General features: G+C 37.7%; 1 protein-coding gene across 6 annotated transcripts in view; it reads right to left on the reverse strand.

Annotated features, from left to right (window-relative positions):
• MCTP1 (multiple C2 and transmembrane domain containing 1) overlaps positions 1-25737 on the reverse strand; it is a 434948-nt gene that overhangs the window by 325472 nt on the left and 83739 nt on the right. Inside the window, exon 1 of one of the 6 annotated variants that reach the window (XM_070412345.1) lies at positions 1455-1588. The exons of the other annotated variants lie outside the window; for them this stretch is intronic. The gene's annotated coding sequence lies outside the window, so the exon portion shown is untranslated. Of the gene's footprint in view, positions 1-1454; positions 1589-25737 lie in introns of those variants that run through there. 6 annotated transcript variants of the gene reach the window in all.

Here is a 25737-nt window from a genome sequence, read left to right on the forward strand (position 1 = left end):
AGAAAGAAAATGGGAGAAGACCGTGTACTGATGACAATGAGGACACCCTTGGGTCCTGACAAGTCTGATGTGTATCCCTGGATAGCTCAAATACTGGAGCCAATAAATTCCCATTTTGTTCAGGCTGGTTTTTCCATCACTTGAAAATCAGAGAATCCTGACTGACTTGCTTATATTTCTCTATTCGCTTCAATTCAACAAGCATTGATTGAGGACCCGCTGAGAGCGAAGACCTGTGCTAGGTGCTGGGACTACAATATGAGTGAAATATAGTTGCTCATCTCATGGGAGTTCTGTGTTTGGCAGTAAACCCAAGATTCAGAGGTTCCCTCCAGGTTAGCAGGCCACGTGCTGTTTTGAAAGCACAAATCATGGATGTCTGTACTGACCCCATCTCACTGGACCAGAACAGTCATTTTGAAGGGCAAGGAGAGGGAATAACACTCTAGTGGAAAGGACGCTTTAGAAAACATAAAACTGGCTATGTCGTTTTCCAGACTAATAATCAAAGAATAAAATGATCCTTGTGACACTATTCTATCAGAAGCAAAATTAAAAACAGTATTCTAAAACATAATAGAGAATATTGTATTCAGAGCTCATTGTACCAAATATAACCACGTAGAAAAATAAATTCATACTAAATTTAGTTGAGTGTTAATTATGAGGGAGATAAAAAATAAACTCCGAGAGAGCATGAAACATGAGTACACAATAATTTAGGAGTTTATGTACATAGTTTTGTATTTAAAATTATTTACTTTGAGAACTTCAAGCTTTGTCCAAAGAGGCCCTGTCCAAAAATCCTGTATAAATATTATTCACCATTTATAAATAAACAGTAACACTTGATCACAAAAGTTTCTTAAGTAGGTCATAATAAAAAAAGATAAAATAAGAATTAGCATATAACTTTTACAGAAATAAATCTGGTGAAAAGAAAAGTCTAAGTAAAACTAAGAAGTAAAGTTTGGTTTTAGCCCTAACTTTTCTGAGCTCTCAGCTTTATTTTATACTATTCTGCAGCTGCCATGTGCTCCTCTCTTCTATTAATTTGGAAAATTCTCCAAATTCTAAAGATATTTATCTCCTTTTTGTCCAAGAATTGACCACCCACAATTCTTAAGCAAGGAAGAATGCTATGCTGATACTGAGCCTGAAAAGCAATTTTCCTCAGGTGGGATGTGGCTAGGAAAGCTTCAATCAATTTTCTGTCCATTTAGTCTCACCATTCAGAGGCACTGTGAATGGCTGTATCAAAAGAGAATTTGGCAGTTCACTTTCCAATAACACGGTTACAACAGGGCAAAGGAATCAGCCAAACCAATCTGAGTGTGCAGTACAGTTCAGAGAAACAAGACATCTGTGCTCTACATTCCTTTTTATTTCCCTACCTTGGGTTTATTTTACTTTCTCCAGTATCCTAGGAATATTTTTAAAAGACTGAGCCTTACCTGAGCTGCCCTTCGGAAAGGGATGTTTCACTCTCTTGAAGTGCTCTTGGCTTCAGGTACAGTTATGGGAGCAGCCAGCCTGACTCTGGACCGCACATGGAGGACCAGATGGGAACCAAGACCCTTTGCTAACAGTCCGGACAGCTCCCTCCTTCCAGGTCTCAGGCACTGACACTCTCCATTAGCTGGCACTGAGCAAACTCACCAAATAATTCACAGCCAGGTGTTAATGATTAATAGTAAGTTTAATGTATTATGGCTCAAACACGAGCCAATTATATATTTTAAAAGAGCAAAGCAGAGGGGATGGGATATTACAATGGAACCTCAACAACTGAGGCAGCTTGTAAAGTTTGTAGACCAATAAGCATCCCAACAGCCTTCAAATAAAATCAATTTTATAAAAGTGATCCCAACTATCATAAAGAAAAGAATGGCCTTGCTAACAACTGGTAAGTCACCCATGTCCACATACCTTTCCCTTTTGTACCATCTGTGCTGTTTCATGGGTCATAATATCCACCAGTACACGTAAGAAGGTCCCTCACATCTAGTGAATGCTGATAAATATTTGTGAAGGAGCCTTACATGGGCTAAAAGAAATCCAAAACAATCAACATAGCCTTACAATAATGAAAATCCAGAAAGAAATATTAATTGGTAGAAACAATAAGTAGCTATGTATTGCTCAGTATCTACTACATGACTGATTTTACTTAAAAAAAAATTAAAACAACACTTAATATGGCATTTGAAGGAATCACAAAAGAAGTAAAATTATTTTCATTGTAAAAGTAGTGGATGCCTGGCACATGAGGGTTGCCTGTAAGGACATGTTCAGCACATTCACAAATTTACCAAGAGTCTGAATTAACCAGCACACAGACTAAGGTCCATGACCTTTTTCCATCAGGAGGCTCAGCTGCTCTCATAGATTATCCAGAATTCAGGGATGTGCATTCAACAAATTCAGTCTTGACCACTTAGGTTTCCCCTAACACCAAAACAAACAAACAGAAAACAAAAAACGAAACCACCTATATTTCCCAATAGAGGAGGATGCACTCTTCGAGCAAAAGCGAGGCAGACCCTAGCTGGTTTGGCTCAGTGGATAGAGCATCGGCCCCGGGGAATGAAGAATCCCGGGTTCAATTCTGGTCAAGGGCACGTACCTCAGTGGCAGGCCAGGGCCCTGGTCGAACTGTACCTTGGTGGCAGGCTCTGACCTGCTTGGGCCCATGGGGGAGGCAACCAATCCATCAATGTCTCTCTCTGTGTCTCTTCCCCTCCCTTCCATTCACTCTAAAAAATAGAAAAATATCCTTGGGTGAGGATTAACAACAAAAAAAGCAAGACAGATATCATTGGAAATATAAAAATAATACAAACTAAAGTCAATTTACAATGCTAAGATGCCCAATAAAATTCTAAAAGCCCTTCCCCCTCAAACTGGCAGATACTTATAAAATCATTATTAGAATAATTACATTTTAAGTATCTTTTATTCTGAATACAAATTCTCAGAAGATGGGGACATTTTTGCTCACCAAGTGAGGTGCTTGATTTGCTAGCCATATTCTCTTTACTCTTACCCCTTCAGGCTATCCCTTTAAATTCCAAAGTCTTTAAACTATAGATTGAAAAAAAAATTTAGTACAGAAAGAGTCAGAGCTGGACCATCAATTTCAAGTCTAATTTTACAATTGAGGATGGTGAGAACTTGCCTAGGGTCACACAGAAGCAGAAAATAAGATCAGAAGACAAATCTACTGACTTCAAAGAAGGAGTTCTTTCTTTCTTTCCCTTTCTTTCTTTCTTTCTTTCTTTCTTTCTTTCTTTCTTTCTTTCTTTCTTTCTTATTTAAAGTATTACATATGTATCCTGAGGGAGCATTTTCTTATACACCTACCTTATATCTCAGCCCAGCAGTTCTTGGTCATGACATTCTGCTGTAGGTTAATTAATACCTTTGTCAGAAGACAATTTACTTATATCAATACTTCATCAGTTCAAATGTTTGCAGACAAGCAAAACAAGTCAGAAGTACTTTTGCATAAATTCCCATTTCCTTTTAGAAGGAATATGCAAATTTTTTTAAAAAAAGAGTAGGTAGGTTTACTGGATTTAGAATTCTTACACTCAGCTAGTGGGCATGAAATATTCTCCCCAAAGCAACATGGCTTTTCAAAACAAATTACCACTGGGCTTTCCACAGAATCTTCTCTAATCAGGTGGGATCAACTTGCACTGGGCAGAAATAGCTTACTCTGCAACAAAATTTGAGGACCCTGTCACCCCACCATCAACACCACCACCACCACCACCACCATAGTACAGATACTGTGAATCCAGCAAACTTATCCACTCTTACTTCGTGTGTTTTTCTGGGAAGCAGCAACCTAGCCAGTTACATTTACCAGAAACCTCTGCAATCTAGACGGGACCATATTTTACCAGAATGTAAGTGCAAGAGATGTATGTCACTTAATAGCCAAAGTGAATGAAAGAGTCTGTGTCTCCTCTTCTCTGTCCTTTATGCTTCTTCTGCCTAAACACGAGGATTCCAAGACCCCCAGCAAACAGCAGTCCAAATATGAAAGGAGCCTGGATTCCAGGAACACTCAGAAAGACACACACTAGGTGTTGTGTGAGTAAGAAATCAACTTCTATTGTGTTAAGCCACTGACTTTTTTTGGTTTATTTTTTATAACCACTAGCAAAACCCTAAGTGACACATTGACTTTTCTAGTTATCATCTATGGGCAAAGCAGACATTCTGATACTAGTTGCTGCCAATAAATAAGGAATAGAACATATCAATTTTATTATTAAACTAGAGGCCCAATGCACAAATTCATGCACGGGTGGGGTCCCTCAACCTGGCCGGAGATCGGGGCCAATGGGGGGGGGGGGGCCTGCAGGGGGGAGGGGCCACGAGAGGTTGGCCCCAGCAGCAAGCTAACCAATGGCCAATTCCACAAGGAATCAGGCTCTCCCCTCCCTCCAGTCTGGGTCCAGGGTGCAGGTGAACCAGATTCAGGGCTGTCAGGGCCCCAGCAGCAAGGTCTAGGTCAGTGCATGTCATAGCTACCAGCCAGTCATCCAGTCTATCCAGTCATTCCAGTTGTTCAGTCGTAATGGTCGCGTAGGCTTTTATATATATAGAAGATTTTCCCCCTGTCTAGCTTGCTTCCAAGATCACAGTCACTGGCTAGGCTAAACTAAGTTCAGCCAAAAATCAGAAGTTCTTAGAGTCAAGCCAAGCATTTAAAAAGACATTTTTATTCTGTCACTACGGTGAGTGATAAGATTTATTACAAAATAACACCTGACTTTAGATTTCTGCTATCATTTATGTCTGTTAAGTTTCTGAAATCCATGTGAGAGAGTGTATTATTTTGAAGGGGGAAAAAGCATTAATTCCAGGTGCTAAGGTGCAAGATTCTTTTGGAAACACCTTACGAATCTGTAATAAATGAGGTCCTAAAACCTGTTCATATGTTCAAGGTTCTGACTAAAAGTAAACTTGTGCCTCCTTTTTATTTAAAAAAATACACAAGGTATAAATCTCCTGTGGCCAGTAAGTCTTTGTTCAAATGATCATTTAAATACCAATGGAAATGTTTATTGTCTATTTGGCATGCTTTTATAAGAACTAGTAATGGTGATTCCCTCTTTAGAAAGAATAAGGAAAAAAATAGAGGCGCTAGTTTTTGATTTGGACTAAACTAGGAAAATCTGACCAGGAAGGTGCCTTCCCACGGGGCAGGCTGAAAACCAAAGGCTGGAAATAAGGGGGAGAGGGCAGTCCCACAGTGTGTCACAGCTGTGGCTGACAGGATGACGATTCTGAGACCCTCTACTTCCTACCAAACCCAAAATCTATTTTTCCGCTTAGCTTATAGTTAGTTAGTATCAGACATTGCTTGCATTCTCACACTCTCAAATCCTTAAGCAATTTCACCCATTTTAACTTTGTGTCATACTTCTGAAAAAACAAGGTGAGATTACCCAGAAAGAGTCTTGATGTAGACAGAACTTTTTACTTAAAACTATACATACAAAAAAAAACCTTATTATCTTCAAAAAGGGTCTAGCTTACCTAAATTGAACATTAAAAATCAGTAAGCCCTGGCTGGTTTGGCTCCATGGTTAGAGCATTGGCCCAAGGATGGAAGGATTGCGGGGTTCGATTCCCTGTCAAGGGCATGTATCTGGGTTGCGGATTCAATCCCAGGCTGGGGCAGGAGGCCACCAATCCAAGTGTCTCTCTCACATCAGCTCTCTCCCTCTCCCTCTCCCTCTCCCCCCTCCTTTCCACTCTCTCTAAAAATCAATGGAGAAAAAAAAAATCTTCACTTATTGGATGATGATTATTAAAAAATCAGTAAAATAATTTTTCCAATAATTGTGACAAAATAACCAATTAATTTCCTGTGTTAATTTTTATCAGTTTTGTAAAAATACTTCCTTCATGGTGCTTTCCTTATCTTTTTGTGATGGATGTCATGTCTTTCCTTTTATTGATGTACCTTTTATGGCACTGTTTACCTCTTTAATTTGTTTTTTCTAGCTATTTGCACACAGCTTATCTATACCAGCAGACCCAAGCTCTGAGGAAGCACATCTAATTTACCTTGGCCTTTTCTGTACATCTCTACCTCATATAGTGCCAAGCCAAACATTTTTAAAACAAATGTTTTGAAAGAAGCACACACACTGTAGAACACTATCAACTGGACCCTGTTTGTAATGTCTTACAGAAAAAAATCCCTTTCCACATTTCAGTACAGGTGAGGACACCATTTCTGTGCCTTGCATAACAAGGAGGTGCTGCTAGACATTTTCCTAATAACTAAACTTTGCTCTGAATAATGCCAGAGAGCAGTTCTCAAGTTAACATCAGTAGATCTGTATTTAGAATAAATGCCCAAACACGAGCATTTTAAAAAGATATTGACTTAATCACCTTATTAGATGTTGTGTTGGAACTATTCCACAGTATTTCACCTACATCATTAGGTGACATTTTGAAATCAGAATATTATATTTTTAAATGCTAGTTACATACAACACAATGTAGCCTAAAGTCTGAAAATTATTAAAGATTGGGAGTAATTTTTTAAATGTTTTTAATTTTTGTTTAGAGGTCTAAATAGAAGCCTACCAAACCCTCCTCATTTATTTATCTACCACAATTCTAATTTGTCTTTTTTTCCCAAGAAGTAAGAAGTCAAATTATACTTTATCCAATCTAAGATATTTACTTATTGCGCCATTAAGAAATAAAAGCATTGCCAACTAATTGTAAGATGCCAACAATTATAAGAAACATTTTAATTTCAGAATCAATGAAGTGAGTTACTTAGCAGAGAACATGTAAGATGAAATAAACATGGAAATATGAAAAGAGTGAAAGAAATACTTATTAAGAGTTAACTATTTTCTTTTATGATGTCTACTTATTATTCTCAATATCATTATTTATATAATTATAGTGTCTATACTTTTAAAAGTATAATATCTAGTCAGATTTTTAGTGATGTATGTTAACTATTATGTTATTGTAACCTCAAAGGTCAAGAGTAGAGTGTTGTATATACTTAGATATTGGTAAACTTGATTCCCTCCAAAGAGAACTAGGTAATAAAATACACTATAGGAAAGAGAATCTTCACTGTCTTTAAGTACCTTTTGAACTAACTGCCATGTGCATATATTAACTACGCAAATTAAAAAATAAAACTAAAATAGCTTCTCTTTTTTTATAAAAATTGGGAAAAGAAAATATAATATGTAAAATGTTTGATTTTTCTAATGATTGGTTTAGGAAAAAAAACAATTACAAACAGGGTTTATGAGCTTAGACTCATTGCAGGGTTTACTCCAAGTTTAGATGTCACTGAGGATCCCTTAAGTGTATTTCAGAAGAGAAAACAGTTTTCCTTTAAGAGATGACATCCATCCTGAGGTTTGCAAGAAAAACACCCACCTCTTTGCATGGGAAATGTCTGTCCGCCTTTTCACTGAAAACATCACTGGGCTTCAGGAGAGGCAGAATTTACCATTCAGAACAAGATGATACTTTTAGTTTACAGAAATAATTTGGATTATAACAAGATCTGATCGTTTGGGATAAAGCCAAGTAGCAGTGTACAAATACGGGTTTTCTGGGACATTCTTTGATGCCTAAATGCACAAAGGAGAAAAGAATTTTAAGGGTTATACATACAAATTGAAGAGTACTATCCTGTGTGCCCTACCTGTGGCCTCAGAGGGGCCACGGAAGTCCTGCATTTCTCCACCCAGCAGTTACCTGCTGTGGTGTAGATTAGGACTCCAGATAAATGAAGGTTTAAGACGAATTTTTACTTTTGAGTTTTCACCAGACTACCTCCAGCCGCCTAGCATTCTCTGCTTCAGAAAGTTTCAAATTTGAACCATAGGAGGGGGTGGTGGATGAAGATGAGTGAACTGACAGATTTGTGTGGGAACACACATAATATCTGTCAGACTGTCTTTACAAAATGGGAAAATATAAAATTGCAAACGTCACTTTATAAAATGGGAGAATCTGATTCAAAATGTATGGATTAAACAAAGGACTCAAAACGATGCTTTAAAGCGTTCCTAACATCTTAGAAACTACTCAGCTTTTGATTCCCAATCCTCTGGGCCATGATGCTGTGTCCAAGTACACATTTCAAAATACATGCGGCATGTATCTGGCTAGAACATGTGCCACAGAAAACCAGTTCTTGCATTATGGGCCCTCTCCCCCTTACCAGAACACTCCCATAGGCTTTCAGCACCAAAACCGAGCCTAGGAATCCCCAGCAGCTCTCCAAAGAGAATTTGGTTCAATTTTCACTGGATATAAGCATGCATTTTCCATGGCCTCTCTGTCAGTGAGACTTGGAAGACTGAGGGAAGGGGATTTTTGCAGGAGTGAGTAGAGAGAGGAATCAATAGTTTTGTCCTGGCCAATGTGAAGTTAGAGATGCCTAACAGAAATCAGAGCAGAGAAGTCACTTAGGCTTTTGACTCTGTGCAAGGGTCCTCAAACTTTTTAAACAGGGGGCCAGTTCACTGTCCCTCAGACCGTTGGAGGGCCGGACTATAGTTTTAAAAAAAAACTATGAACAAATTCCTATGCACACTGCACATATCTTATTTTGAAGTAAAAAACCAAAACGGGAACAAATACAATATTTGTCTTTGCATGTGGCCCGCGGGCCGTAGTTTGAGGACCCCTGCTGTAAAGTCTGGGGAACAATAACATTTGAGAGTCAGCAGTGTAGAGATGGGACTCTACACTGTGAGACCAGGGTGCAAAGTAAAGAACAGGGCTGAGAACACAGCTCTAAGGAACTGCAACCTTCGAAGGGCTGATGGAGAAGAAAGAACCAGCAAATAAGACTCAGAGAGAATAACCAAGAATGCAAGAAATTAAAACTAATAAGTTAATTAAAATAAAATTTAAAACATGATGGTTCACGGAGAACTAGAGATGAAGTGGTTCATGTTAAGTGCTGCTGAGATGGGAAGTAGGGTATTGATAAAGAACAGTGCAGTCAGAGGAGAAATCATAAACCAGACTGCTTCAGGTTCAAATCCTGGCTGCATCATTTTACACAGTGAGACCTTTGTCAGGTTATTTAGCTTTCCAGTGCTTTCATTTGTAAAATGGGTATTATAATCAGACCTACCTTATAAAGGTGATAGTAAAATTTAAATTAGTTAATATAGATGAAATAATTAGAATATTGCCTGACACACAGTAGGCATTATAGAGGTGGTATTATTATTATTATCATCATCATCACCTTTGGCTTTGGCAAGATGTTGACCTTGGTAGAAGCCATTTCAGTGACATTGTAAGAATAAAAACCTACTTTACCATATTGAGATAGTAAGAGATACAGAAAAGCGTAGAGTGAGAAGAAACACTTTAAGCTATGAAGGAAATGGAGGAGTAGATGGAGAATGACATGAGTTGAAAGAGGAATTTTTGCTCCTTTAATTAGAAATGAGTGATATTAATTCATGTTTATATGCAAAATGGGAATTATTCAGAAAAAAGGGAAAAAATCCAGAAATAAGAGGGAAAGAGATCATTGAAAGAGTCAAGCTCTGAGCAGTGGTTGGGATCTGGAGCCTAAATGGAGCAGGACTTTGCCTGCCATCATCATAAGAAGACTGTCAGCCAGGGCCATAGGTCAGTAGATTTGGGTAGTGGGAAGATGAAGTACAGCATATCTAACTGTATTTATTTCTCTGAAAATATTTGGAGAAACTATCAACTGGGAAAGGTTTCTGGAGTTTTAAGAAGAAAGAAGAGTAAAAACATTGCCTAAGAGAAGGTGACTTTATTATATAAGAGGGGTAGGATTGCCTGGCAGTGTTAAGCATCTATTTCAAATTCGTAGTAATAAATTTTAGTGAGTCAGGTCAGCATTATTCCAAAATATCATTTCAAAAGCACTTCCAGTGCTTTATATAAATAAAATACATAACACATTTCTCTTGTATTCTCTCCACCTTAGATAGTTGCACTTTAATATAACTTATTTAAAAATGTTATTATTTGACTTAAGAATTTGATTATTTCTTTAATACACAGGGAGTTACATATAAATATTTTATTATTCAATTAAAACATTCATTTTTCAAACTGAAACATGGAATTTCTCAAAGATTATGATTATTTTTCAAATAAATCAATATTAGGGCCATATCTAGTCAGATAATATATTTCAGGACACCAGTAATTGAATGTCTGTTATGCTTTAGGTTCTGAAATACAGTACTTTCTTGTTTGAATCTGAGAAGGATTCCCAAACTGTATTCTGATATGTTTTCTCTTTAAAATGATCCTCCTATTTGCAATCCTTGCTCCTTCCACCACTATCATTTATGATACATATGCTGAATGTATAATATTATCCTAGCCTTTACAGAAAAGCAAAGTCATAATTCCTATGTTTGTGGAACTTACATATTCTATTATTTTCCATAAATATATAATCCTACTATCCTGGATTTTATGATGACAAACCACTCAGTCAAATGATTCAATAAAATCTAAAGGGTTGTTAGGGACCTCAAAGATATTTCTCCCATTTTTTTCTTTCTCTTCTTACATCACCTCATGACTTTCATCTTCTATATGTCTTTTTATCTTGTTTTAGAATTTAAAAGTGCTTTTATCTGGACATCAAAGGTATTACTTCACATAGAAGAGATTATAGTTAAACATAAGATCTTTCTTTCAATAAACTTCAGTAGTCATCAGCAATCAAGAATTGGGGTGCACTGAACTTTTATCCTTAAAAAGCCAACCTTTTAAAAGGTCAATCATTTTTAACACTGAAATGTCACACACATTAAACATTAGGATGTACATGTTTTATGAGGAAGGTAGGGGAATGATGTCCATTAATTATTAGGAAATTAGTCCAATGTGCAACTCTTAGGTTTGTACCTCCCAACCTAATTGCTTGTTCCATTGATGGTATTTATCTTTTTAGGGTGTTCAAATGACTCAAGTATTGTATGGACTGAATTGAGTCCTACCAAAATTCGTATGATCAGGCCCTAAGCTCCAATGTGATGCTATTGGGGGTAATTAGTGGTAAACAAAGTAATAAGGGTGGGGCCCTATTCCAAGGGGATAAGTGCCCTTATAAGAGGATGAAGAGACACAAGAATGTGTTCGTTCTCTCTCTCTCTGCACAAGCACAGAGGAAAGACCATGTGAGAACCATCTGCCAACCATCTGCAAGCCAAGAAGAGGTTCTTACCAGAAACTGAATGTGCTGGCACCTTGTCTTGGACTTCGGGTCTCCAGAACTGTGGGGAAATAAATTTCCATTGCTTAAACCACCCAATCTATGGTATTTTGATATGGTAGCTCAAGCAGATTAATACAAGTATATATTTATTTACTTCTAGGTAGGTCAACTGTCTTGTTTGAGTTTTGATGGAATCATTTTAAACATATAAACTTATATTGAGGACAAAGCAATAATGTGATCACAATATAACTATTTGCTATTAGCTAATTAACCTCAGCTGCCACCTGAGTCCCAGGTTTCCAACCCCCTAATTCTGTTCTACTCTTTCTTTTTTTGTCATAGTAGTTACCACTTCTAACATACTATATGATTTACTTAACTTACTTCTAACATACTATATGATTTACTTAATTTACTTCTAACATACTATATGATTTACTTAATTTCATTTGCTTTGTAACTTTTTTTATCTCTCAATTCCACACTAACATGTAAATTCTTCTAGGGCAGGTCTCTCTGTCTTTATTCATTGATGTATAAAAGTTCAATGCACCCCAATTTTTGATTGCTGATCACTACTGAAGTTTATTGAAAGAAAGATCTTAGGTTTAACTATCCAGAATAAAGCTGGTTTTGGAGTAGACATTCAAGATTGGATGAATGAATGAATGAATGAATATAAGTTTTATTAAGTGAAGTAAATTGATTTTTGAACATGTATTTCAGAATTTATAATTACATAAGTATGCCAACTCCTGACATAGTCACCCTAGGGAGAGGGCTCTATCTTTATTCCAGTTATGCCATTACTCAAAAAATAAGAATGTCTTAATCTTTGGTTTATGAGCAATATAAGAAATTAGTCTTATTACCTTATAGTTATATATTATTTTTCAATATAATTATTAATTTTTAGTTCAATCATCTGTTTTCTTTTTCAACCTTGTTCAAAATGACTTGCAGTTCTCACCCAAAATCAAATTCAACCTGAAAAGGCAAAGATTTGTGACAATTTCATAGAGAATAAACAGCAATAAAAATCTCTCCTTGCACAATCACCGGAATTGAAGAAAGAGAACCCCAGCGACATCCTACAATGTTGTTAGTGTCGGTACAGACTGCATATAACATTTGGGGCAGGACACATAACTATTGCTTCTCAAGAAGCATTTGGATGATCACATTTGACAGTGAGTTTGTTCTTTAATACCTGTGTTTTTCCATCTCTGGCTGATTTAATTAAAATTTTTAATTAAGTACTGAGATGTGTAGGATATGAAGTTCAAGAAAAAGCAAAGGCATAAAAAATTAACAAAGTGACACATCTTTGGAAGCTATTTCATGGGGCTACCTTTTACAAACAATCTCGTTTTTCCAGTAAAAAAGTATTGCATGCTTAATGGGGAAAACTCAAAAGACACATTAAAGAACAGAGAAGTGTTTTGATGGAATTTCCCGGTGTGCAGAAAATGAGTGTGAGGCAGGCAGGATGGCCACACCTCCATCTCAACCTGCACTCTGACTCTCTACTCACAGGCACCCTCACCTACTGTAGTTCCCTGACTGCTCCCCCTCTGGACCTGCTGCCTCAGCACCTTCCTTAATGGCTCTTTCCTCTCCCAGGTGTGCTGTCCATTTTCCCCTTCATCTGGTAGCACGGCCTCACTAAACAGATCCTAGCTTTCATGTTGCTCCCTCAGGGGAGCCTTCTGTCACTTCCAGATATGTTAGGTTCCTTCTATTTTGGCTTTGTAGCATTAATCACAGTGGATGGTTATAGAATGGGTGACTATTTGATTCAAACCTGTCTCCACAGTTATTTATGTAACACAAGGCCAGGAGCCATTATTGTTTTGCTCACTAGAAGTCCTTCCAGTGTTTCTCGATGGGCCCAGTGCAAATAGATGCTCAATAAATACATTCCTCCACTCAGCACACACTTTTCAAGGGATGACTGCCTGACAGGAAGCAGGTGAGGTGCTGGGAAAACTGGAGATGTGTATATCTTGATTCTAGCCAAGCTCTTTGGCTCATATGGAAATCATCACGCCTGGTTATCAGGTCCCTCTGAGGAGGTCCTGAGCTGCTTTAAAATGTGAGCATTGTGCTAAGTGAAATAGGCCAGTCAGAGAAAGATAAATATCACATGATCTCACTCATTTGTGGAATATAATGAACAACATAAACTGATGAACAAAAACAGATCCAGAGACAGAGAAGCATCGATCAGACTGTCAAACCTCAGAGGAAAGGTAGGGGAGGGTGGGGGTAAAGGGGAGAGATCAACCAAAGGACATATATGCAAGTATATAGGCCTAACCAATGGACACAGACACCGGGGGAGGGGGGGAGGTGAGGACATAAGTGGGGGGGATGGGGGGTAATGTGGGGATAAGGACACATATGTAATAACTTAATAAAGAAATTTAAAAAAAACTGAAAATAAAATAAAGTAAAATTTGATCATACTTATTTTTTCAAGAGATACTATAAGAAATATATATTAGAAAAATATCTGTGTGTCTTTTGAAAACACAATATTCAAAACCTATTATCTGCAATTAAGATCCATGTCATAAATTTCTCATATAAAAAAAAGGTTTGCCATTCAAATGAATTTGTGTGCCTCCTATTACTTTGGGTCTACATGTTTTAATACATAAAATGCTCCAAATCTATTTTATAAATAGGTGAGAGTGTAAATAATAAGTAAATATTAGACAATTATTTGTTTCAAAGTCAAGTGTTTTAGTTATTTTAGTAAGTTCATGCTTTTTGAAACTCTATTTTTCTTTTTTTTATATTTTTATTGATATTTTAGAGAGAGAGGAAGGGAGCAGGAGAAAGAGAGAAACATCAATTGGCTGCCTCCTTCACATCTGCCAGGGATCTAGCCCGTAATTCGGGCATGTGCTCTGACCAGGAACTGAACCAGCAACCTTTCAGAGCATGGGAAGATGCCACACCAGTCAGGGAAAAACTCTATTTTTCATACCTTGAGTTATTAAATATTATTCCACTAAATGCATTCAGATACTTAATCTAGCCTCAATTCTGATATCTTTATATATGTTATAAGCAAGATAACATTAAAATGGCATATGATACATCAGTATTGTGTAATAAGCCTTTCTATCTTGTTTTATGATAACAATCACCTTACTAGCTCAAAATTCAGTGGATTGGCACTTTGGGCTGAGTTTACTCAGGCAGGCCTTTTGCTTGACTCACTAATGAAGTTTCAATCAGACAGATTTTCAGCTGGGAATGGATGGTCCAAGATGACCTTACTCATATATGTTTGTACTGACTGTTAGCTGGGCCACAAGTCTCCAGCAAACTAGCCAGGGCTTCTTCAAACACACAGCACCTGGGTTCCAAAAGCAGCACGAGAAACACAGTTTCAAAGCTCAAGTGCTTTTCAAGGCTACTTGCAACATATTGCTAATACCCTATTGGTTAAAGTGAAATGCATGGTCATCTCAATGTCAGAGTAGGACATTGATCCAGGGAGGCCTGATTAATTGAAGGCTATCACTTTAACAATGAAGACAGAATATAATAATTAAATTAAATAATCTTTCTCCCCCATTTAAAAAATACCATTGCAAGCACTGTCTTTGACTAAATAGTACACAATCTCTGGATAGCAATTGTGGCTTATCATAACCTGTATGTTAGCAATTGTGGCTTATTATAACCTCTATTGCTTTTCTAGGGACTTGATTCACTTTCAGATGGCAAAAGAAATATTCTTTTTTTTCAAAATTAGAAAAAAGGTCAGACTCAGACACTGGGGTATGTGAAAATTAATATTTAATTAGATCAAGCACATCCCCAGTACCAATGTAGAGAAATAAAACCAAGGGGAAAAAATGTATTTTTTGCAGAACAAATATGGAGACAGTATCTATAACTATAAAAAAATGTAGTGAATAACAATACTAATTTTCAACTTTTCATTCAGGGACCAGAATTACCAAAAAATCACAAAGATAGAAAAACAAATATTATCCTGGTAAAGTGAGGATACTAATTATAATTATGATTTAACATTTATAATTTGGATTCAGAAAGTCCTATGAAATAAACAAGCTCTCAAATCAAATGAAATATAATTATTAGGTTTAGTGAGCATTATAGTATTTTGGTTCAATAAACTAAGAAAAAAACATAGCCTGGTTTATCTTTCAAGCCAATTCATTAAGCATTCTCTATATCTGAAAATAAACAAACATTAAGAGTCAGTCTCTAGCATGCATTTGGAAGTTTGCAGTTAGAGTTCAATGTAATTGGAGTAGGTTTCAAAAATCTATCTCTAAACTACTTTGTTATCCTCATCTCCTGCATTGATAAATCCCCTCCCCCTCCAAGTGCATTAAAACACTTCATTCTTGCCAGGCTGGTGTTGTTCAGTAGTTGAGCGTTGATCTGTGAACCAGGAGGTGACAGTATGATTCCCAGTCCAGGAACATGGGCTTGATCGAGTGGGGGGTGTGCAGAAGGCAGCTGATCAATGATTCTCTCTCATCATTAATGTTTCTATCTCTCTCTCCCTCTCCCATCCTCTCTAAAATCAATAAAAACGTATTTTTAAAGAAACAAAACACTTCATTTTTTTACATTTGCACATCTTGACAATCATGATTTCTATCCCTGGACATCCCCTCCCCGACTTTTCAATCGCACCCATTCTTTTTCTTGCAGAAAAACCAGAGAAATGTCACTTCCTGGGTGAGTGACCTCAAGCAGAGATAACTGTTCAGTCGCTCATGTAGGTCCCACACTCAAAGCCCTGTAGGTCCTTTGTCTTCCTAACAGATCTTGTCCCGCTTTGGTTGGTTTCCTGGGTGGATGGCTCTGTCCACTCAGAAGAACCTGAGTTAGAGAACAGATTCATGACAAGGTATCAGCTCAAGCTATCTGCTCAACTGAAGACAAGAGAATGAACTGGGATGACCTTGGGGTGGTGGTGGTGGTGAAGGAGCAGAAGGAAGATGGAAAATGAGAAGTTGGTGAGAGAGAAGGAGAGAATGAAAAAAATCAAGGAGGGGAAAGTGGGGAAAGAAGGAATCCAGGGAGAAGAAGTGAGGAGAAAAGAACAGCACTAGCTTGCAGAGAGCTTACAATGTGCCCAGCTGTAGATTTTACACACACTATCTTTTTAATGTTTACAATAATCTTATGTCTTACTAGAGGCCTGGTGCACAAATTTTATGCACAAGTAGGGTCCATAGATCTGGCTGGCGATCAGGGGCCTTCCTTCCCTGGCTGCCAGCTGCTGGCCGGGGCCTTCCTTCATTCCACACCACCCCTTGGTGGTCAGCACACATCATAGCAAGCAATCAAACTCCCTGTCTCCCGGTCAAACTCCCGAGGGAACACTTTGCATATTAGCCTTTTATATATATATAAGAAGGTAAATACTATTATTATCCCTATTTTTTGGACAAAGAAAGTGATGCACTGAGATAGTGAATACCTCATCCGGAATCTCACAGTTAAGAAAGGGTGGGGGAAAGAGATTTAACAAAGGTCTAGACATTCTCACCCAGAGCAGTAGCCAGTAAGCATTCCTGCCTCACATTGATCTGCCCTTAAAATCAACAGAGTAACTCCAGACTCTTGCCTGGAACCGTCTCCTGCTCAATGTCATCAAGATCACATCCAGAGAAATTGTATTTTGCAAAGACTTTTTTGTAAAGTACATCCCACCTTTTCATCAAGATAGGCTAGATTTTAAATCTCAGTGAACAAAAACAATTGCTAAGCTAAGTATTTGACTTACTGAGTCTCAGTTTGTAGCAGAAATTCCTTCAGTATGTTGCTCCAAGCTTACCTTCAGAGATGTCATAAGCAACAGACTTATAAAATCTAATGCTGTGTTTGTTGCTGGCTTGTTGCTTGTGACCTTGCTCCCTGCTAGAGGAGGCAGGGAACACTGCACAGGGGAGCTGTAATCTAGTGACGAAGAGAAAGGCTCTGCAGTTGTTCAAGCTCTACCTCCAACTGCTATAATGCCACCTATAGTTTATTGGAGTTTCTAAGCCTTAGCTTTATCCTCAATAACATGATAGTCCCTAGCTCATAGGGTTGTGAAGATTATAAGAGAAAAAGCTTGCAAAATACTTAGAACCATGCCTCACACATAGAAAGTGTTCAGTAAATGTCATCAAGCCATATGCCTCAATACAAAAATTCCATGTAATTTATTTAAAATGTTCATTCTAGGAAAGGCTTTGCCTCTCCTGAAGAGTTGACATACTTTTATTTTTTTAATTTTTCCTATTATTGCATTCAAATTGAATTTTTTTCTTTCTTTTTTTTAATTTTTTAAATTTATTTTTTATTTTTATTTTTTTTAAATATATTTTATTGATTTTTTACAGAGAGGAAGAGAGAGAGATAGAGAGCTAGAAACATTGATGAGAGAGAAACATCGATCAGCTGCCTCCTGCACATCCCCCACTGGGGATGTGCCTGCAACCCAGGTACATGCCCTTGACCGGAATCGAACCTGGGACCTTACAGTCCGCAGGCCGACGCTCTATCCACTGAGCCAAACCGGTTTTGGCATTTTTCTTTCTTTTTTAAATTACATTTATTGGAGTGACATTGGTTAATAAGGTTATACAGTTTTCAAGTGTACATTTCTAGGATACATCATCTGTACATCGCATTGTGAACCCACCACCCAAAGTCAAATCCTCTTCTGTCACCATATATTTGACCCTCTCTACCCCTCCAAACCCTCCCATCTTCCCCCCCACACACACACTCTTTTTCCCTCTGGCAACTTCTTTTATGGATACTGAGCTTCTCTTTTAGTCCTGGTCACTACTAAGATCTGAACCAAAATTTCATCTCAACCTTAGCAGCTTTGTGCAATTCTGTTGCTTGCTGATCCCTCATCCAACACTGCTTTCCATTCCATCTATATTTTCCCTCACCCAGATTATTTGTTTGCATTGGTATATACATTATTGTAGGCTGTTTCAAATTTGTGGGATGTATAAAAAACAACAAATGAATGAATAGTATTATTTATGTTTACTCAGCCATCAGGAAAGACTGATCCCCTAAAGTTGTGAACATGTTGGTTTCCCCTAAACTGAACTTGATGATATGTATGTAACATGTTATTAGAAAATGTTCACTGAATTAGTACATGAATACTGAATTACAGGGGATATAATACTAAATGAAAGCTCTACCAAAAACGTTAAATTTCTAGTTCTAGATAAACAATTATGCAGGTTTAAATATTTTCAAATTACTTGGAATTTATTTTTCAATGAGAAGTTTTTTTCCCCATTTGGGGTCATCTTTCACAATCATTTCAATTAATACCCCTCTCATTCTCGCAGAACTGCTGTGCTGAGTCTGCTAGTGAACACCGTGGTTGTACACCAAGATGCACTCACAGTCTTTCCTGTCAGGCCCCCATTAGAATGGCAACAATGTTGGCGCTGCCTAGGAATGGAGAGAGCCACGGATCTGCTTTAGATGAGAAAATAAGGTGCAGAGGATTTATATGATCTGAAGATGGTGACAGCAGAGCTCAACAAGAACGCAAGCTCGTCAGTCTCCATCCAGGTTCTTCTCACTATACTCAGCTGCAACTTTCTAGAAAAGCCAAGAACCATATGAGAGAACACTAAGTTAGCTACATATACAAAGAAAGAATCAGCTGTTCTCTCACTTCAGTTTTCCTCTCTAAAATGTCGACTTACACAAACAAACTATTTAAACAGAAATTCTGTGGAGCAGATGTATTGGTCTGGCAGGGCCTCAGAAAAGTTTAGGAAAAGGTCTGCTAACAAAAGCCTTCTCACCTCTCAGCTCACAAAACAAATATCACCTTCTCACAGAGACCTTCTCTGACAATCCATGTAAACACTGTGCCTACTGCTGCCTTCACCCCACAAGCTGTCCCCCAGCATAACAAACTTTGGAGTCCTTATCACACTATATAATTATCTACTTTATCTTTAATTTGTTTTGTTGTTGTTGTCTGGGTTTGGCTTTGTTTGTTTGTTTTGACTGGCATTGCCTCTGCTGTGTAAAATGTAGATCTTTGGCATTAGCTGGATGAGCAATTTGTAACCGGTATCTGCATAATCTCTGGACAAAGTGGTATATACTACATTATGTTATATATGCAAAATCATGTAACATATTTTAACTAGTATCTTGTAATGTATCTGGACAATTCATTATCAGTTATTTTCAATTAGATTATTTTCTGAAGCGTTACCTTTGTCAGCAACTTTATTTATATTTACTCATCTACATATATATTTTAAAGAATTGTTTACTGTGCTATCTTAAAATTAGTTTAAATCTTCAAAAAATTTAGAACTTGTCTAAAAGCTTCAAAATATTATCTTTCAATACTCATTAGTTTAGTATCAATTCATAAATATAAACAAGACTCAATACACCCATCCTAAAAGTTAGATCTTCATGTCAAAACCCAAAATATAAATGCTAAGAACAGAAGAATTAATGCACGCATGCCAACAGCCAGAAATGTGTCCTGGTCAAAACAAATAAAATACAACTAAATAAATTATTCTTAATGTTTTTGTATTCTAGGGAGCTTTGTAAGAATATACCCAACATGAAGGAACAGGGTTAGTGATTTACACATATTTGCATGGTGTTCTTTCTGGCAAATGCAAATTTCTTAAGGAAATAAAATGATCTAAAAATTGCAGCATGTCAAATGAGAACAAGTACAGGTGAGAGCAAGATTTGCCTGTTGCAGTATCTTTGCCTCTCACTCTGGGAACAGGAGAGCTTCTTTTTACATTTCTCTCTTCCTCCTATAACTATTTTAGTCAAGGGAATTTTATAAGAAGTCTCAAAATCAACCTTATGAAAATACGAAAAACTTAACAAAAAAGATATTTTGAGCCTGATACTAGATAATAAGAATTCTTGCTCCCCAGAAAAAAAGATCAGTTTCTAGATAAAATGTTTGTATATGTAGCTACCTACCCAGGAGCACAGTCCTAAACCTAAGTAACTACAGATCCGCAAAAGCTGTCTCCTCATGCCCAGCATGGCTCACTGGTTAAGCATCGACTTATGAACTTGGTTCAATTCCCGGTTAGAGCACATGCCCAGATTGCGGGCTCGATCCCCAGTGTGGGGCATGCAGGAGGCAGCCCATCGATGATTCTCTCATCATTGATGTTTCACTCTCTCTCTCCCTCTCCCTTCCTCTCTGAAATCAAACATATTTTTTAAAAAGCTGTCTCCTCATGGGCAGCATCAAGTGCTATTGCCCCACTCCCCGCTAAGCTGAGCTGAGAGCTCCTTAAGAGGGAAAATGGTCAACAATTTTTATCTTCATTAGCACATAACCCAACACAGATATCCCCTTCACGTTAGAGGAGAGTGATTTACCATGCCATTTCTCTTCCCTGAAAAGCCTCAAAGATGGGATTGTACCAAGTTGAAACTTTTTTCACTGTAACCTACTCAAGCTTGCTAACTAAGATACTTAAAATTTGACATTTTAATAAAATCTCATTAGTTTAGTTCTTACACATTTGGAATTTATTATTAGAAAGTTAACCTTTGGTTTAATTATGGACATTTTAAAAGGACTTAACCAAGCAAATAAAAAGGGTAAGAAATTTCCAATGGGGATATGCTGGCTACTCAGGAAAATAGTCTTTTATTTTATTCTTTATTATTTTTAATTTATTTTTATTGAATTTATTGGGATGACATTGGTTCACAAAACCATACAGGTTTCAAATGTACAACTCAATAAAACATCATCTACACACTGCATTGTGTGCCCATCACCCCACGCAAAGTACTAGTATCTTTCTGTGCCCATTTCCTCCCCCTTTGCCCATCTCCAACTACCCTCCACCCCCTTTCCCTCTGACTATCACCACACTGCTGTCTGTGTCTATGTGTAATATATATGTGGTTTTTTTTTGCCTAATCCCTTCTTTCATCCAGCTCCCAATCTCCCTTCCGGCTCTTTGGCCCCTTCAGTGTGGCTCTTCCACAAAATACTGACTTCTGCGCATGGGCCATGAAGTTTCAATTGCACTGTACGTGTGCGCCCGCACGTGGTATTTTGTGGAAGAGCCACACTCAAGGAGCCAAAGAGCCACATGTGGCTCACAAGCCGCAGTTTGCCTACCACTGCCCTAAACGAAGTAATTGTCTCTCTTGGTTCTTGGTTCATGGCTCATGGCTCATGGGGCTCTCTCATTCCTGTGTCTGTGCATTCACCTATATGGCCCATGGCCATGTGGACCCCACATGCAGTGGACTAATGGACTGCAGCTGGAAACACAAACTAAGCTAGCCTAATGCTGAATTGCACTGTCCCAACATGGAACGGAAGTTCTGGACACTGGCTATGACTTTAGATCTTCTGAAGCCCCAGCTGCACATTTTCCAGGACTGAATTAAGGGCACTGTGATTTTGCAAACCCAGGAATGTAATTCCATGCAAATAAAAATCACTCATCCTGCCTTGAGAGCCATATCATAAGGACCTGCCTCCCAGCATCCAGTGGGGAAAGGGATCCCCTACTTCCACTGGTGGACACCCCACTTCCACTGATAATAACTTTTACCTTTAGACCAGAATTATGATTAGAGCATGTTAGACACCTAGTAAGATGCTTGTCAAAATGCTTTTCTTTAGAAAAAGACTTTAAAACTTTAAGAAAATACCCAAATAAGCACAATAAGACTTTACTTATAACTAGTTTTCATTTTAAACAATGACCACATTCATATACTGCCCCCAAAATTTTTTTATAGAAGAGCTACTATGAATTAAAAGAACTAAAACATCATTTCTTTTAAAATATATTCAAAATTTCATTCTTCATTGACTCAGATTGATTTGCCATTAGAATTGTACCTATAATTTTGTATTAGATAGTTGTCTGAAGCCTCTATTGTTGGCCTCATGAAGGCTATACACAGTGTTAGCTTCCATTATTAGGGATTTTAAAACACAGCCGTGAGCTTGGTCACTGTCTCCAGAAAGACATCATGTGATTCTCCTGGTTGCCAACTCGCCAGTTAACAAGAATCCTAACTTATCATGTGTCTCTATTGTAATACTAATTTGAATTGCCTGCCAAGAAATAAAGCTGACAGGAAAAATAATAACTTTTTACAAATAGAACTTGTGCTTATAATTAGAAATCAAACATGAGATTTCTACATAAGAAAAAAAACTAACTTGGCATGCTTGGAAATTTCATTCTGTTTAGGTCCTGTGTCATATTTCCTTGCAGGCATATGTGCTCAAAGTCTTCAGTTCCCAGAAAACCAAAAATTACCACTCTGTGTTTCCATTATGATAGTCACCATGGGTATAAATAAATAAATAAATAAATAAAATAAAATAATCAGGGACTGTGAATCAAGAACACAGTCATAAAAAGTTACAAATTTAGCCCCACCAGTGTGGCTCAGTGGTTGAGCATAGACCCATGAACCAGGAGGTCAGAGTTCAATTCCTGGTCAGGGCACATGTTTAGGTTGTGAGCTTGACCCCCAGTAGGGGCGTGCAGGAGGCAGCTGACTGATGATTCACATCACTGATGTTTCTATCTCTCCCTTTCTCTTTCCAAAATCAATAAAAAAAATTTTTTTTTAAGTTATACATTTAAATTCTGTTTAATAAAAAAACTTAAAAGCCTGTTTCAGAGTCAAAATTGAGACTATTTGCATAGAACCAATAGGAATGAGAAGAGCTCATTGGGCACTGACTAGTGATTGCTCTGACACCCTTGGGCCTCATGTGTATAGCATGAAACTTTTATGCTATACACACTAACATTTAATATTTAAAAGAGCAAGAAGAGCAGTCATGGCAAGAGACAGTAACCATGCAGCTGACTCAAGCCAGTGAAAAAGAACCTACTGCTTTAAATAGTGATGACAGATGCAGAAGAGAATATATACTATAAATATTACTGCGCAAATAAAAGGTATTATATTTCCTCATAATAAGAAAATTAAAAATTTTAATAGAAAAGACAGAAGGGCCAATGCCAAAGTTACATAACTATGGGTTACTAAGGAGCACCCACTTTACTCTGCCAAGGCTGACTGCCATGTGTCATGGCGGTCCCTTCTCCCACAGGTGCCCACACACCAGAACACACTCACCTCTGGCACAAGGACACAGGAACAGGATTTAGCTCAGTGCCTCTTTATTGAATTACTAGAGGCCCAGTGCACGGATTCATGCAATGGTGAGGTCCCTCAGCCTGGCCTGCGGGGATTGGGCCGAAACTGGCTCTCTGACACCCCTGAGGTGTCCTGGATTGCGAGAGGGTGCAGTCCAGGATGAGGGACCCCACTGGTGCACGATCGGGGCCAGGAAAGGACTGTGGGAAGACTCTAGGGTGTGTCTGGCCCAACTCGCCCAGTCCCAATCAGGGCTGATCAGGGCCAGCCAGCCAGCTAGGGAGGGACCACAGAAGGGCTCCAGGGCATGTCCGGCCCATCTTGCCCAGTCCCCTTCAGCCAGACCCCAGCAGCAAGCTAACCTACCAGTAGGAGAGTCTGCCCCTGGTGGTCAGTGGATGTCATAGCAACTTGTTGAACAGTCAAATGGTTGAATACTTAGCATATTAGGCTTTTATTATATAGGATTCATGTGAACCTAGAGGTTCCATGACATATAGGTTTTAACAAAAACTTTCCCCTGTTTCACAGTCTTTAAATAGGCCCAATTCTCTACAAACAACACATTTTGCTATAAAGTTGTAAAATAAACTGTTCTACATAAATAAAAGTTCTAGGAAGGAGATTTTCAAGTCCTCAGGTAACAAAAGGAGTGCTTTTATTTTTAACCTTTTTTGATGAAAGCTTTCTAAAATGTAGTATCCCTTCTCCATATTTAAGTATATAATCTAATGATGAATCAAATTTTATTGATGGCTGGGACATTATAAGCATCTTTATTTTATTGTTAATGTAAGAATGTCTCTGTTATCTAATTTCTTTCTCTTTTCTCTTGACATTAGATTATACCTGCTGTCATGGAGCCAGTCTCTAGCAGAACAACTCTCCTTATAAACTGCTGGTTTTGATCAGCTTTGGGAAAAAAAAAGATAATTGAATTTTATGCTATGATAGCCTAACTAAGAATCAATGAATCATATCTGAGGCCTAGGAGTAAACACTTTAACTTTAGCTGAGAGGTTTCCTCATTAACAGTCATATCCAACTAGTTTAGGATTAAAACAAAGACTTAAAAAGTTAACAAAAACAACAATAAAATATCAAATAGGCATATTAATAAATTGAATATCTTTCTACTAGGTAATATGGTTATACTATTTTCTAACACCACAAAAATATTAAAATTAGAATTATTTAGCATTCCTTCTAAGAAAGTAGAGCACTCAAGTTCAACTGAATTTCTGTTCTAAAAAATGATGCCATGGGAACAATATATATTTTTAACTGTAATATTATTGCAGTAACCTTATTATCATATGATAGCTACTGAAAGGGCTCCACTCAAGAGATGGACTTAATCACTATATACAGCCCACTGACACCATCTTGGACTTTCTGCAATGCTGTATCCCTATTTCAACCTGTTTCCCCTCTTACCTCCTTCCCCTCTGACTTGACAGTTGGGATTAGGAGATTATACCATTTACCACTTGTTTTAACTTTCAGGATAAATCCTTCTCTACGCAGATGAACAGAGGTCAAGTCCCTGGCATTTCCTCTGTACTCCATCATTTGACCCAATGCCTTCAACCAGAGGCCAGCACTCCCAGAACAGCCCCAAGTGCATTCTCTCTCTCTCTCTCTCTCTCTCTCTCTCACACACACACACAAACACACACACGCACGCACACACACATCTCTATGGCTCCCTCCGTAGACAACCAACAGTTGCCAACACTTATGTACGTCTTTTCTGATGAATATTCTACATTATAGCAAAAGATAACACTTTGCCATTTATCTTTTCTTTAAACTAGTTAAACAGCATTTTTAAAACACCTTTGGATTATGAATTCAATTAACACCAGTTTTTAAAATCTAAAATCATTCAATACAGTCAAAACAGTAACTAAAGAAAACTGAACTAAAGCCTAAATATGTCACTTGCTCTCCATTACCCTAGTAAGATTCAGAAATGCGAAATGATTTGGATTTGTTCCTAATTTAAATCTGATCAAAATAGCAGGATCATTTCAAATACTATTCCACTATTTTTGCATCTTCAAATTAGGCATGCAATGGAAATGAGCTTGGGCAGGAAGTCTCAGGATCAGCAGACTGAAAACCAAAAGCCAGAAAAATGCATTCGATGTGTAGGGTACAAGATCTCTCTCACATCCTGGGCCTAAACTCTCAAACTAATTTTTGGAGGTTCATCACAGGGTAAACAGATAATATCTAGAATCATTCTCTATTTAGAAACTAGAGAATGTTACCAGATATGGAGAAAATATTAA

The sequence above is a fragment of the Myotis yumanensis genome, unplaced genomic scaffold (assembly GCF_028538775.1).
Source record: "Myotis yumanensis isolate MYYU_CA2020_CCGP unplaced genomic scaffold, mMyoYum1.0.hap1 SCAF_4, whole genome shotgun sequence".
Taxonomy (NCBI): Eukaryota; Metazoa; Chordata; class Mammalia; order Chiroptera; family Vespertilionidae; genus Myotis; species Myotis yumanensis.